The sequence below is a fragment of the Dreissena polymorpha genome, chromosome 4 (assembly GCF_020536995.1).
Source record: "Dreissena polymorpha isolate Duluth1 chromosome 4, UMN_Dpol_1.0, whole genome shotgun sequence".
NCBI classification, from domain to species: Eukaryota; Metazoa; Mollusca; class Bivalvia; order Myida; family Dreissenidae; genus Dreissena; species Dreissena polymorpha.
In genome coordinates, this window is record NC_068358.1 from 16,075,601 (window position 1) to 16,088,604 (window position 13,004).

The window sequence follows — 13,004 nt, forward strand, 5'->3', positions numbered from 1 at the left end:
ACACACACACGTACACACACACGTACACACACACAAACACACGTACACACACACGTACACACACACACACACACGTACACACACACGTACACACACACGTACACACACACGTACACACACACGTACACACACACACACACACACACACACACACACACGTACACACACACACAAACACACACACACACACACACACACACACACACACACACACACACACACACACACACACACACACACACACACACACACACACACACACACACACACACACACACACACACACACACACACACACACACACACACACACACACACACACACACACACACACACACACACACACACCACACACACACACACACACACACACACACACACACACACACACACACACACACACACACACACACACACACACACACACACACACACACACACACACACACACACACACACACACACACACACACACACACACACACACACACACACACACACACACACACACACACACACATATATATTGGAAACTCAGATTGCAAATACAAATAATTGCTAATAAATAATGCCGTTTATAATGAAATAACATCACATCGATCGATGCAAAGAATGACAAAAGTAAATGTAAGGAAATAATGTGCAGTGTCCAAACATGGCAAACTTTTAGACGCCTAGGAGTACCGGGCACGACTGTATTTAATCAGTAACATACAGTAACTTAACAACGGTGCAGTTGCATTAATCAAGATAAGCATTGATTATTGCGACAATTATCATCACGATGGAAGCAGATGGTATGGTCGAGGCAATGATATATACAGGGGCAGGTAGTCTCAAATTTCATTGGATGCATGCTGTAACCATTTAACACATATTATTATGCACGCGTGAACGCTTTATTTCATATTTATATAGCATCTTTGGAGAAAAATGCTTCAAGAAGGCTGTAACCAGTGAAAAATGTATGTCGTTTTACAATAAAAAACTTTACAATTGTCTAGTTTTGCGTAATTTAAAAAACGTTGTTTAAATGGAATTTTATTAATTTAGCTAACTTGGTTTTGTAAGTGTACTACTGTAAATTACCGTATAACAATTTAAATTGTGCAAGTAATGCCCATGTATCCACTTAAATACTTTAATCAAAATTAATCCACAAACTCACTGTAAATAACATACGATGGAAAACTATAATAATTTAATTCAAGAACAACTCAAGAACGGTATAATTGAGCCAGTAACTAATGAAGTTAAGGACAGTGTGAAACACTATATACCACCTCACCCAGTATTGTCACCTCAGAAATCAACGAAATTGCGAATTGTATACGACGTCTCTGCCAAAACTAGTTCAAACAATAAGTCTTTAAACGAGTGCTTATATAGAGGTCCAGTTTTATTAAACGATGTGTGCAGCATTCTACTGAGATTCCGTCTTCATAAAATAGCCGTTGTAGCAGATATCGAGAAAGCATTTCTGCAAATAGGACTTAGAAAAGATCATCGAGATGTCACTCGTTTTATGTGGCTAAAAGACCCAAGAAACCCGATCGTGAGCTGTGACAATATACAGGAATATCGGTTTTGCCGTGTTCCATTTGGCATCATATCTTCCCCATTTCTATTAGGAGCTACGCTCAAATGCCATTTAGAATCATACAAAGGCGAAATAGCCAACAAATTACAGCGTGATATATACGTCGATAATCTAATAACCGGAAGTGATTCTGAGGAGGGCGTGATGAAACTGTATGACCAAGCAAGACACATGTTTAACGAAGCGTCAATGTACCTTCGATCATGGATTTCAAATAGTGAAGCTGTAAACAATTACATGCAATGTGAAGATTTAACCAAAAGATCAACTGAAAAAGTTCCTGGTCATGTATGGAATGTTGAAACGGACACACTATCAATTTGCACAAACGTCAAGGGTCATAAAACAAGCGCAATCACCAAAAGGAACGTCATAAAACAAATAGCCTCTGTGTTTGGTCCGTTAGGTCTATTTTCATCAGTGACAGTGCAGGGTAAAGTATTTCTCCAACACTTGTGGAAAAAACATAATGATTGGGATCAATGGTTGGATGCAGAAGACGAACGCATATGGAAGTCATTAGAATCAGACATTGAACATATTCACCAAATTGAAGTGCCGCGTTACGTTGGACTGTTAGACATATGTGAATCAGTTACGCGAACATTATTTGCTTTTGTGACGCCTCCGTCAACGCGTATGCTTGTGTGATATACCTACACGAAAGTAATGGATATAATGGTGTTAAGGTGGATGTTGTGTTTTCCAAAACAAGAATTTGTCAAATCAAACAACTGACAATTCCAAAGCTAGAGCTGATGGCGATTTTAATTGGAGTACGTTGTCTCCAATTCGTAAAAACAAACATGTTTACAAATATACAATACATGTATTTGTGGTCAGATTCTCAGTGTACATTGAAATGGATAGATTCGGACAAGAAACTACCAACATTCGTAAAAAATAGAGTAAAAGAACTCAGAGAATATACATATTTAGAGTTTAGATATGTTGCAAGTAACGACAATCCAGCCGATGTTGCAAGTCGGGGATCATTGGTTGAGAGACTGAAAAATAATGCAATGTGGTGGAATGGTCCAAAGTGGCTACAAAATCCAAAACAAGATTGGTCAAATGGCCAGATTGACATCGATTCGTATGACGAAGAACAAGATTTCAATAAAACGGACAAAAGCGAAATTCAATGCATTGACTATATCGTACCACAAGAGGGTGACAATCCGTTAGGCAATAACATTGAATGATTTTCATCAATCAACAAGTTATTACGAATAACATCACTAGCATTGCGTTTCATCAAAAAATTAAAAAGAGTTCCAATTGACAATGCACCTATTACAAGTGAAGAAATTAAACAATCAGAAACAATGTGGTTGACACAAATTCAAAAGAAGAATTTTACAGAAGAGTTCTATGATATACATAACAACAATAAGCGGAATAAATTGCAGAAGCAGCTCGGAGTTTACATTGATGAAGTAGGTCTTCTTCGCTGCAAAGATCGGCTAGAAAACGCTAACCTTAGTGCAGCAACCAAGTTACCAATATAACTTCCAAAACATGACAAATTTACTCTTTTAATAAAAGAACGGACGCACGAAAAGCTACTTCATTGTGGTGTATCACAAACCTTGTGTGAGATTCGTCAACGTTTTTAAATACCTAGTGGCCGTGCAATTGTGAGAGAGGTTTTGAAAAAAATGTTTGATTTGCCGACGCTACGAAGGAGGAGCATATAAGATGCCTCCTATGGCTCCTTTTCCAAAAGGACGTGTACATGAAGCAAGTCCTTTCACCCGTGTTGGTTTGGATTATTTCGGTCCCATGTACATAAAATGTGTCGATCGATCGCAAAAAGTGTGAGTATGTTTATTTACATGCTTAGTAACGCGAGCTGTACATTTGGCGATTATGGAAGACATGACATCACAAGAGTTCCTGTTAGGTCTCCGGCGTTTTATTGCAGTTCGCGGAACTCCTAAAGAAATCATAAGCGACAATGCCTCTCAATTTAAACTATCCAGTGAAACAATGAACGTGATTTGGAAACGTATCTTGCAGAGTGACGATGTGGAAAATTATGTTTCTTGTTCAATATAAAGAAGTGAAACTCCAGCTGCTGGAGAAGTATTGAATTATTATTATTCAAACATAAAATGGGTATTCATTATAGATTTGGCTCCATGGATGGGCGGTTTTTACGAACGTTTAGTAGGAATAACTAAAAGTGCCTTGCGCAAAGCGATAGGAAAAAAGATGTTGACGTATGTTGAATTGCTAACTTATCTGAAAGAGGTAGAAGCGGTTTTGAATTCAAGACCTCTGTTTTTTTTTTGTACGTCAGCGAAGATATTAATTCAAGCGTTACGTTAACACCAAATTGTTTTCTTACTTTGAATTCAAAAACAGGAATCCCAGAAAATGACTCATGTCAACGAGATCAAAGTTTCAATCCATACGAAAGTTCGGTAGATCGCCTATTAAAAACGTGGGAAAATGGACAAAAACAATTAAATACGTTTTGGAAATTGTTGCGCGAAGATTATTTAACCAGTCTTCGAGAAAGAACTCAAAGCAAACTGAAAACAAGTCGTGTTCAGTCAATATATACACCGAGTGTGGGTGATATTGTACTGATTAGAGACAATCTGCCAAGAGGATGTTGGCATCCAGTCATTAATCAAAAGCAATGATAAGCATGTACGTTCTGCAGAAGTTTTAGTACCGTCTGGACGAAATATCAAACGACTATTAAATCTTCTTTATCCAATCGAGGTTACAAATGACAGAACAACTGACCAACACATTTTAAAACCATGTGAACAAGTGACAAATATTCCAGTACGTCCAATGCGACAGGCTGCCAACGTTGCTAAAAATAAAATAAAACAGTTATTTATTCTAGATATTGACTCAGAGTGAATAGACAATATAAAATATTTACTTTATAGCAATAGTCGTGTAATCACTTAATTACGTTATTTCATTTTAAACTCTAGCGGAGCGCTCCAAACAACATGAATAAAATTATAAATTTCAATTCAACTCGTGCATTTTGTGCGACCAAACTAAATTGTTCAACGGAGTATACGTATATTATCAAGTGCGGACATGAAAAGAAGTTAAAAATCGTGCATCCTCGAGGAAAGCGTCTACCTTACGGCGGAGCATAGCTAATAAAATAGTCGTATTTTTGTGTGTGGTTGATTTCCTCGTGTAAAATGTAGAGTTAAAATGCAGAATATAACATTATAATGCAGAAAGCCATTTCGAACTTCAATTTCGTATGTGTCGGACGTATATATCTAAACACGATGGTACATTTCTGCGACGTATGTGGAAAAGTAAATTCCCATAAAAGGAATTTAACGAGACATTACAAGGAAAAGCACACACAGTTACGTTATTAGAATTGTACGGAAGAAGGCTGTTCGTCGAAATTTATTAGACGGAGTTACCTTTCTAAACATCTTCAAAATAGTCATAAAATAATAAAAGTCCGGGCATTCGAAAAAGCAATACAAACTTCCAGCAAATCTCAATACAACGATAACAAGAAGAGAGACGATGGATATAGCGATGTATCTAGTGATGATAGTGTGTTTGACTTACTGGACCAATTAAACGAATTGGATTCTATTGAACTTGCTGATAGTGTCACACAATAGTGATGAATGTGTGACAGAATATGTGGTCATCAAACCAAGTCCTGTCATTTGACAGTGACTATACGGACATTATCCTGGAGTGTGGGGCCAGTGATAAAGGTACAGAGCCATCGGACAATATCTCACAAATTGATGACATCATCATTAACCAGGACGTCGACGGGTTGTCTCTGGTAGCAGAGCCTTCGGATGATATCTCACACATTGATGACGTCATCATTAACCATGGCATCAACGCGCTGTCTCCAATAACTATATCTGACGCAAGCAGTGCAGCAATGAATGACGTCAACACAGATGACGAGTTTGTGCCAGAATCGCCATGTATTCTAGATGACAGTTCAACGACTGGAGCCATCGCCGTAGCTACAGACAACGTTACAAAAGTAGAACGTTTTTATTCTGTCATTTTCAAACAGACTGAGTTCCACGTGAGAGATAATATTCATGAAGATTTTGAAATTCAATATGACAGTTGGCAAAATGTTACGCACTATTGACATTTCGGCCGGGAGTGTCGTGAAGAACACGAGAATTATTACTGTATTGCGGTTTTGTTTATTTTTTTACGTTTCTTTTGTGTCATTACTTTGTAGGAACAACGTTTTTCACGATTTTTGTTATCCTTACATGTTTTCCACGGGCATTTGCCTTTTGTTACGGCGGAGTATATTAATTTATCAAAAGCAATTATTAAGTTTTGGCGGAGAATGTATTTTCCCGCCTATATTACGTCTTAATATGTAGCGGAGTATATTCAGTGTTACTGTTTTGTTGCTGTTTTGATACACCAATTGTGGCGGAGACAGTGATGGTATATACAGGCGGTTTACCACGCTGTTAACGAGTCATTTGTTTTTCTATGATATTAATGGATTAATAATATTTGAAACGATTGGAAAAATAAATAGATTTAAACAAATAGAATGTGTTATTATTATTAAAACAAGGAAACAACTACGATGTGTCAGGTTAAAAAGAAAAATCCAATAATTCAGTCTTGGATAAAAAAAGGAAAATAATCTGCAACACAGCCTGAAAAAAATACGTGGAAAGTCTTGTAACATGATTAGCAAAAATGAAAACATAACGGTAAATAGAGTAAATTGCAAATAAATCGTGTGTCCAATTACATCATCGTTTAACTTTAGCAAGCGTTTCTTTGTACGTTTTGTCTTCCGTATGCAATAAATTAATAGAAATTAACACTGTTCATGTGTATTACATTTTATGTGAATTAAATTAACAAACGATTAATCCAAATCTATACTGATACTGATGTATATTATGTCCGTGTTCGTAAATGTATTTGCACATGTATGAATCAAACATGGTCTCTATGTTCACAGATTTTAAAGTATAATATGCGGACGCTGTCATAGGTTAATATATATATATATATAAATATACATATATATATATATATATATATATATATATATATATATATATATATATATATATATATATATATATTTGCACGTGTTAGTCTAAAATGGTCTTTCTGTTGACATATTTAAGTGCATGATATACAGGCGCTACATACCTTATTTTTATATATGAGATATTTGTTTGATTTGTGCGTGTATGTTTTAATGATATAAATTGAAAACTTACTTTCATTACACGCTATTCCTTTCCATCCGTCTTTACAGCCATCTTTACCACATGCACCCGTAACCTTGTGGCATGGGCCTACACGGCAGTAGCATTGCTTGTCACAGTTAATGCTGTAATTTCCGACTGGGCAATCTGACAACGAAAACGTGTGGTGTGTTCATGATTTGATAGTAAGTGTATGAACACAATGAGTGCAACTCAGAGATTTTGCAACACATTCCCATAATACCACGAAACTAGTTCGATATGTATCATTTATGTTCATGTTTGTTAAAGGTTTCCAATACATCAATTGTATTTTATAGGAATAACGCAACTTGGTATCTTTTATTGATTCTTTAAGATGCTTATTTATTTTATTTTGCGATCAACAGAATATACGTCTAACCTTTGGAGTGGTTGGGTAACCAATATTACATGAATTAATAATCTTTCCCGAAACTTTTGCTATGCTTGTGGTAGACATAATAGTTTCCAACGTAGTAAGGCAGGACCGAATGATAATGGACCCGAATAGTTATGTCACAATTTTAAATACGCGCGTGTTATATGCAATCACCGGAGAAGTTGTCCATAAAATGTGAGGTTATTCTAAGGATACGTGCAATTAACAATCAGCGTGAAAGTACGTTCGTTGCTTGTCGGTATATAATAATTTAACAAAATACCAAAAATAGATATTTGCTGTCCCCGTAACCCGTACAAACTGTATTTTGCTTTTAGGAGTTAGCATTTTCTCCTCTATGGTCGCGTTTAAATTAAATTATTCATCATCAAGCGATTCTTATTTAGGCCCATTGACAAAGTGGCATTTTGATGAAAGGCATTAGAAATACAATGTGAACATCAAAAGAAAACTTGACCTTAGTAAAACATATACGTCAGTTTTATAAGGTAAACATTAAAAATGAACGACAACAAAGTTGCAATTTATTTTTGTTCTAAATAATTACCTTTAACTTGTTTTAGTACGCGGATATTTATGCGACATAAATGTTGTTTGAACCTAGGGATTAGTTGATTTCTACTAATAGCAAATAACGTATACTGCGGTGGATCATTGTGCAATCATTTGCAACTTAGCTTAATCTAATAAAAATAAAGATGTATCCATGTTTGTCATTTTAATTGATACTGAGGATAATAAACACATTTCAAGATTATTTAAAAGGTGAAATACTTTCACAGCCGGTTTGAGGATACGTTATTAAGTTCCACATAGTAAAAATATTATTAATAAATAAAGCATTATTTGCAATTCACCTTCTCAAAACGCCTGTTAAAAATGTAAATTGGTACGCATAAAAAACTGAACAAGTGTTAAGCAATGATAAACTGTCAAAATCAGAAAAACGTAGTACATGCTATTTTAATAGCGTAGTATGACATATTCGTTTGAAAGGCGTGTGCATTTCCTCAAGTGATTAAACGCGTATTACGTTCTAAAATATCTAGTGCAAAACAGAACATGTACCCCAATGTCTGTAGATGTTAATCCTTTTAAAGCTGCCACAAATCTGACTTCTGTCCGGACAAATAGTATCACACTCTGACTCTGGCGTTTGGGTTGCATTAAGAAGCGTTTTACCACACTTGCAATACTCTCTCCACTAATTGAAATCATAAACAAATTATTATATTGTTCAAAGGGATCTCAACTTTTCCAATTTCATTTATTGAATGTCTGCACGCCTAGATTACATATTTCTGCAGATTGAATCCATTATCAAGGTGAAATACGAGAGGCGCCTAGATAATTATTGAACACAATACGTGACAGAAATGAAACGGTACCTTTATTGACGTAAGTATTCAATATGGATTCAATGACATGCGAAAATAAGTTTACACCTTTTTTTGCCACCATTCAAGATTCTTTTAAGAGCTATATCACAGTCATCAGTGCGATTTTGTCGACAGTGTTTAAGGATTTTCCTATACCAAAGTCCACTTGCCCAGCATCCGGAGACTTCGGCACCCGAACATCATAGTCAATACAGTTCACTTTCCCCTTCTTAAGAAACTGGAAGGTATGTTTAAATTTGTTTGTTTGGGCCATGTCATGATGGAAAATCATTGACTTACGACATTCTGAAAACAGTTTCATAACGTCATTTCGAGGATTTGGATTTAATATATTATTGATGTACAACTTGCAATTAAATTTAGTTCGTTGGTTGAAAAACCGATTCTCGGATTTTCTTCTATAAAGTGGACAAGCTCTTGCCACGAAACTATTGCCGAAAGAGCCCCGCTTAACGGTCGTAAGTTTGTCGCGAAATGTTTCCCCTTTTCTTATGTTGCAAACTTTTGCCCATTCGACCCACCTAAATATAACAATTTCTTATAAGAAGTAACACAGTTCTTCAATATTCGATCTCTGAACGTTTTATATAAGTGTCATGATCTAGCGCTGCTTTTATTAATTTTCGCCATATTAAGCTGATGATGTTCATATTTTTCTTTGTTTAGCTTTTACTATTTTTTGGTGATAATGTTTCATACAGCACATTTAGAAATGCCTGGTATGGGAGACATCTCACGTAGGGCGGGCAGAATAGCTTCGGAGATCATGCGATTGATTTTTCTGATGACGTCCGATTTGTCCTCATTTAGATGATGTCTAAACTTTGGAATTGGAAGGCCATTATTGATATTTTGGATTTGATATCCTATATTATCACGAACGTTCTTCATGGAAAATTAGGAAATCGAATACCACATTGCTTTTAACTCATTTTGAATAACCCCATACGCTGTTTAGTCTTAAAAAGCCCCACAACTACCCCTTCAAGTGTATCCCTTCTTTTCGACGCACCATGCTATAAATGACGAATATACATATTTAAACATCAAAATTATATATGAAAAAGATAGCGTAAAAGCAATTGGCACATGCTTTTTTCACACCGTACTGTCTAAACGTGTATTCAAATTTTGTTGAAATATTCTGCGGGCGCCTCTCGTATGTTATACTTCATACAATCACAAACATAATAAAAAAGTTAACACAAAATTTAAACCAACAATTTAGGAATTAAGCCTTATGTTTATTTTCCCTAGCTAAGGATGATATTTATATCATGTTATACCTTTGTGTGGAATAAACGTCTACGCTATACGTGTGCTACATTAAATCTGCAACAAACCGTAACTCCGAAAAACTTCATGTCCATGCAGCTTCTTGAACACTCGGCTGGGGCGTTCGTAGTAGAAATGGCATGAGTGTAAAAGCGGCTGTTATCCTCATAACAACCCAAATAAATGAAATCTGTAAATGAATGTTTCATGATGTAAAATAATGGAAACATCGATTGACCCGAATTTTATGTACCGCATTTACTCGAAGTTTTTGGACACTAAAATTTTGTACAACCCCATATTGGCTCAACAAAATAATTTTTCGTGAATCCAGTTTTTTCGGATTTTCGTCAAATAATTAATTGCCCAAAAGTTTTGAACAGAACATTTTACATCGCTATTTTTTGCCAGATGTGTTCCCTGATTTCGCTTATCTGGTGTTACTTCCAACATGCATTTTCATGACCGTATTAAGGTCATAAAACCTGGCAAATGAATGCCTTAGGTAATGAATGCCTTAGGTAAATGAACAATTGCATTTGCGTTATTGGGTAAATAACCATGTAAACCGGTAAAAAGCACAGATTCATCAAAGAAAGATAACTGTGAAATAACTAAACACCCCAAACGTAATGCATCCATAAAGTTATATAAACAATTGAAGTTGCAAGACCACGACTGACGACAAAACAATATATTTGTCGGTCGAAGATTTCAATTTTATTCCATTAATTGCAGGACAAGAGGATCGGTATTTCAAATGCTTATCTTTGAACCCGTCGGTAAACGAGAGCGTTGGTGTAACTTTTAGAACAAAATAGAGCATGTGCAATTAATTTTAATAAAGTGCCAATGCATAATTATATAAGTAATTTTAACTATACGGAGTGGTATTTTTCAAGCCCGTGATATAAGTCGTAAACTCAATGGACGTTACACATATTGCAAACCCGTAATCGATCGACAATGCAATATTTGTATTATTTTAATTACGGTATTTATCATAAGTATAAATACCACAGCATCTTTTAACACTTGTTTAGCTTTTCGTTGTTTTTTAACACAAACACGTTGCAATACAAGCAAAACGTTAATCGTAAATATGTTTTCAAAGACAGTAATATACCCATTCTTAGTATGCATTGCAATGACTCCGGTTTTGTTGCTTACATGTAGGATTCGTTGATAAATGCGATATTGTATTGATATTTATGAATTTTATAACACCAATCGATGTCCAGGATCATAGAGTTTTCTATTTTGTCAGTAGCAGAACATGAACAAGTCCATACGACCCTGTTACATTATTGAATGGTATTTAAGAATTCAGTTTTCTTGGTTTTAGTAGAACTTGATAAAAAAAGTAATGTGTATTTGCTATTTTAAAAAAATAGGAACACTCAAACAATATGACAATTTGGGGCGCTGTTTGGTAAATGTTAAATCAGAGGGCAGTAATGTAATGTTTCTTGTTAGAAAAGCTAACCACTACATGTCAAATACTTTGGTTACGTAAATATAAATGAAGGCGATTTACAGCAGTTATGCTATTTGTAATAACCATGATCCGTCGATGTGACTGTTGTTTTTTAAAAAAGGAGCTGCACAGTATTACTTAACGTCAAAAAGATGACTTAGGTTTACAGCTGAAAGTTCATGTGCTTCTGACACACATATTTTCACACGTTATTTTAATTTTCAAACTAGTATAACATCACTACTAAGCTCTGTTTATTGTAGAAAATAGGAACATGTTTACATTGATGAATGAATAAACGACATTATGACATAAATAAATGAAGCATCATTTTCGACTTCTGTCAATCAGGATAAATTATTTACATGAAATTCTAAAGAACTGTTTATGTTTAGATTTACTTTTTCACACTAACCAGAAATGTGTACCTGATAAATTTTGATTGCATATGCATTTTCAGAAATGAATATCAAAAAATATAGGTAATAAAAGAAAGCCCGCCGGTTTTATAGATCCGAAATAGATTTTGATTTAGAACATTTGTTTTAATCAACACGCAAAAGGGTGCTTTCTTTTAATGAGTCCTACCTTGCACAGAGAATGTATACGTCAGATTGAAACCCCTCGCTGTAACGCCGGAGTCTGTGGAGAAGATAATACTGGCAGAGTTCGACTGCGAATTAAATGCAGTCGGTGTCTCTGTCCCGCAGAATGTCACGATAGACGGAGAGGAGGTGTTAGGTCCTTGGAGGAGCGCAATGTAGTCATAATCGCAATAGTACCGATCGTGGTAGTTCGGACTAATTTCCAGCTCAAATTCTGTAAAATTAACCTGTAAACACAAAAGACAAATAATTAAGTGGCAACTTATTGTGGTGAAACTTCGTGTATGTAATACACATTGTGGCTTGGATTACATAGTTTTAATTATTGCCTGTAAATGTAACACTGTAATAAAAATTATAAATATTAAATCAGTTTTAATTTTCAAATGTTATTTGAATATTATCCGCTTTTCCTATTAAATGCCATACAGAAATGTAAACAAGTATCATTTTGTCAGTTGATTGAACCATAATAAAAATGTCAAGTATGAACATTGATCACGTAGCCCTCTGGTGCGTTGATGACCCAGGTACATTTAACTTCGTTTGGGTAATTTGACGGGAAGTTGGGGCTCGTGATGACGCCAAACGAATCTGTCAGGACCCCGCCACACTCTGTAAATGCAAGTGATATACAATGTTGAAATACCACATTGATTAAGCTTTTTGAAGATTCAAAGTAAAAATGTAGTTTTACGACTGTCGTTATTTTTTCATTCACACAATTCTGTTAAATGTATTGTGCAGACATAGCAGTTATTAAAATACCTATTTATGCCGTTTGTCTGATTTGTTTTTTGTATAATCCCTGTTTAGCAGCGCTTTTAAAAAGAGGACATTAATTATACAAATGCGATTGCTGGCCCCGTCATATTTTGTTTAAGTTTAAGTATGTTAAATAAATCACGTTAAAGTAATATGTAAATCGTTGTGAAAAGAACAGTGTGTTACTTAAGGGAGGGTGTTGTGTACATTTGTATTTCAATTTCAAT

General features: G+C 35.3%; 1 protein-coding gene across 1 annotated transcript in view; it reads left to right on the forward strand.

The window, feature by feature from the left end:
* The window catches only part of LOC127878249 (serine-rich adhesin for platelets-like), a 229,202-nt gene that overhangs the window by 58,093 nt on the left and 158,105 nt on the right, over window positions 1-13,004 (forward strand). The gene's annotated exons all lie outside the window — the stretch shown is intronic.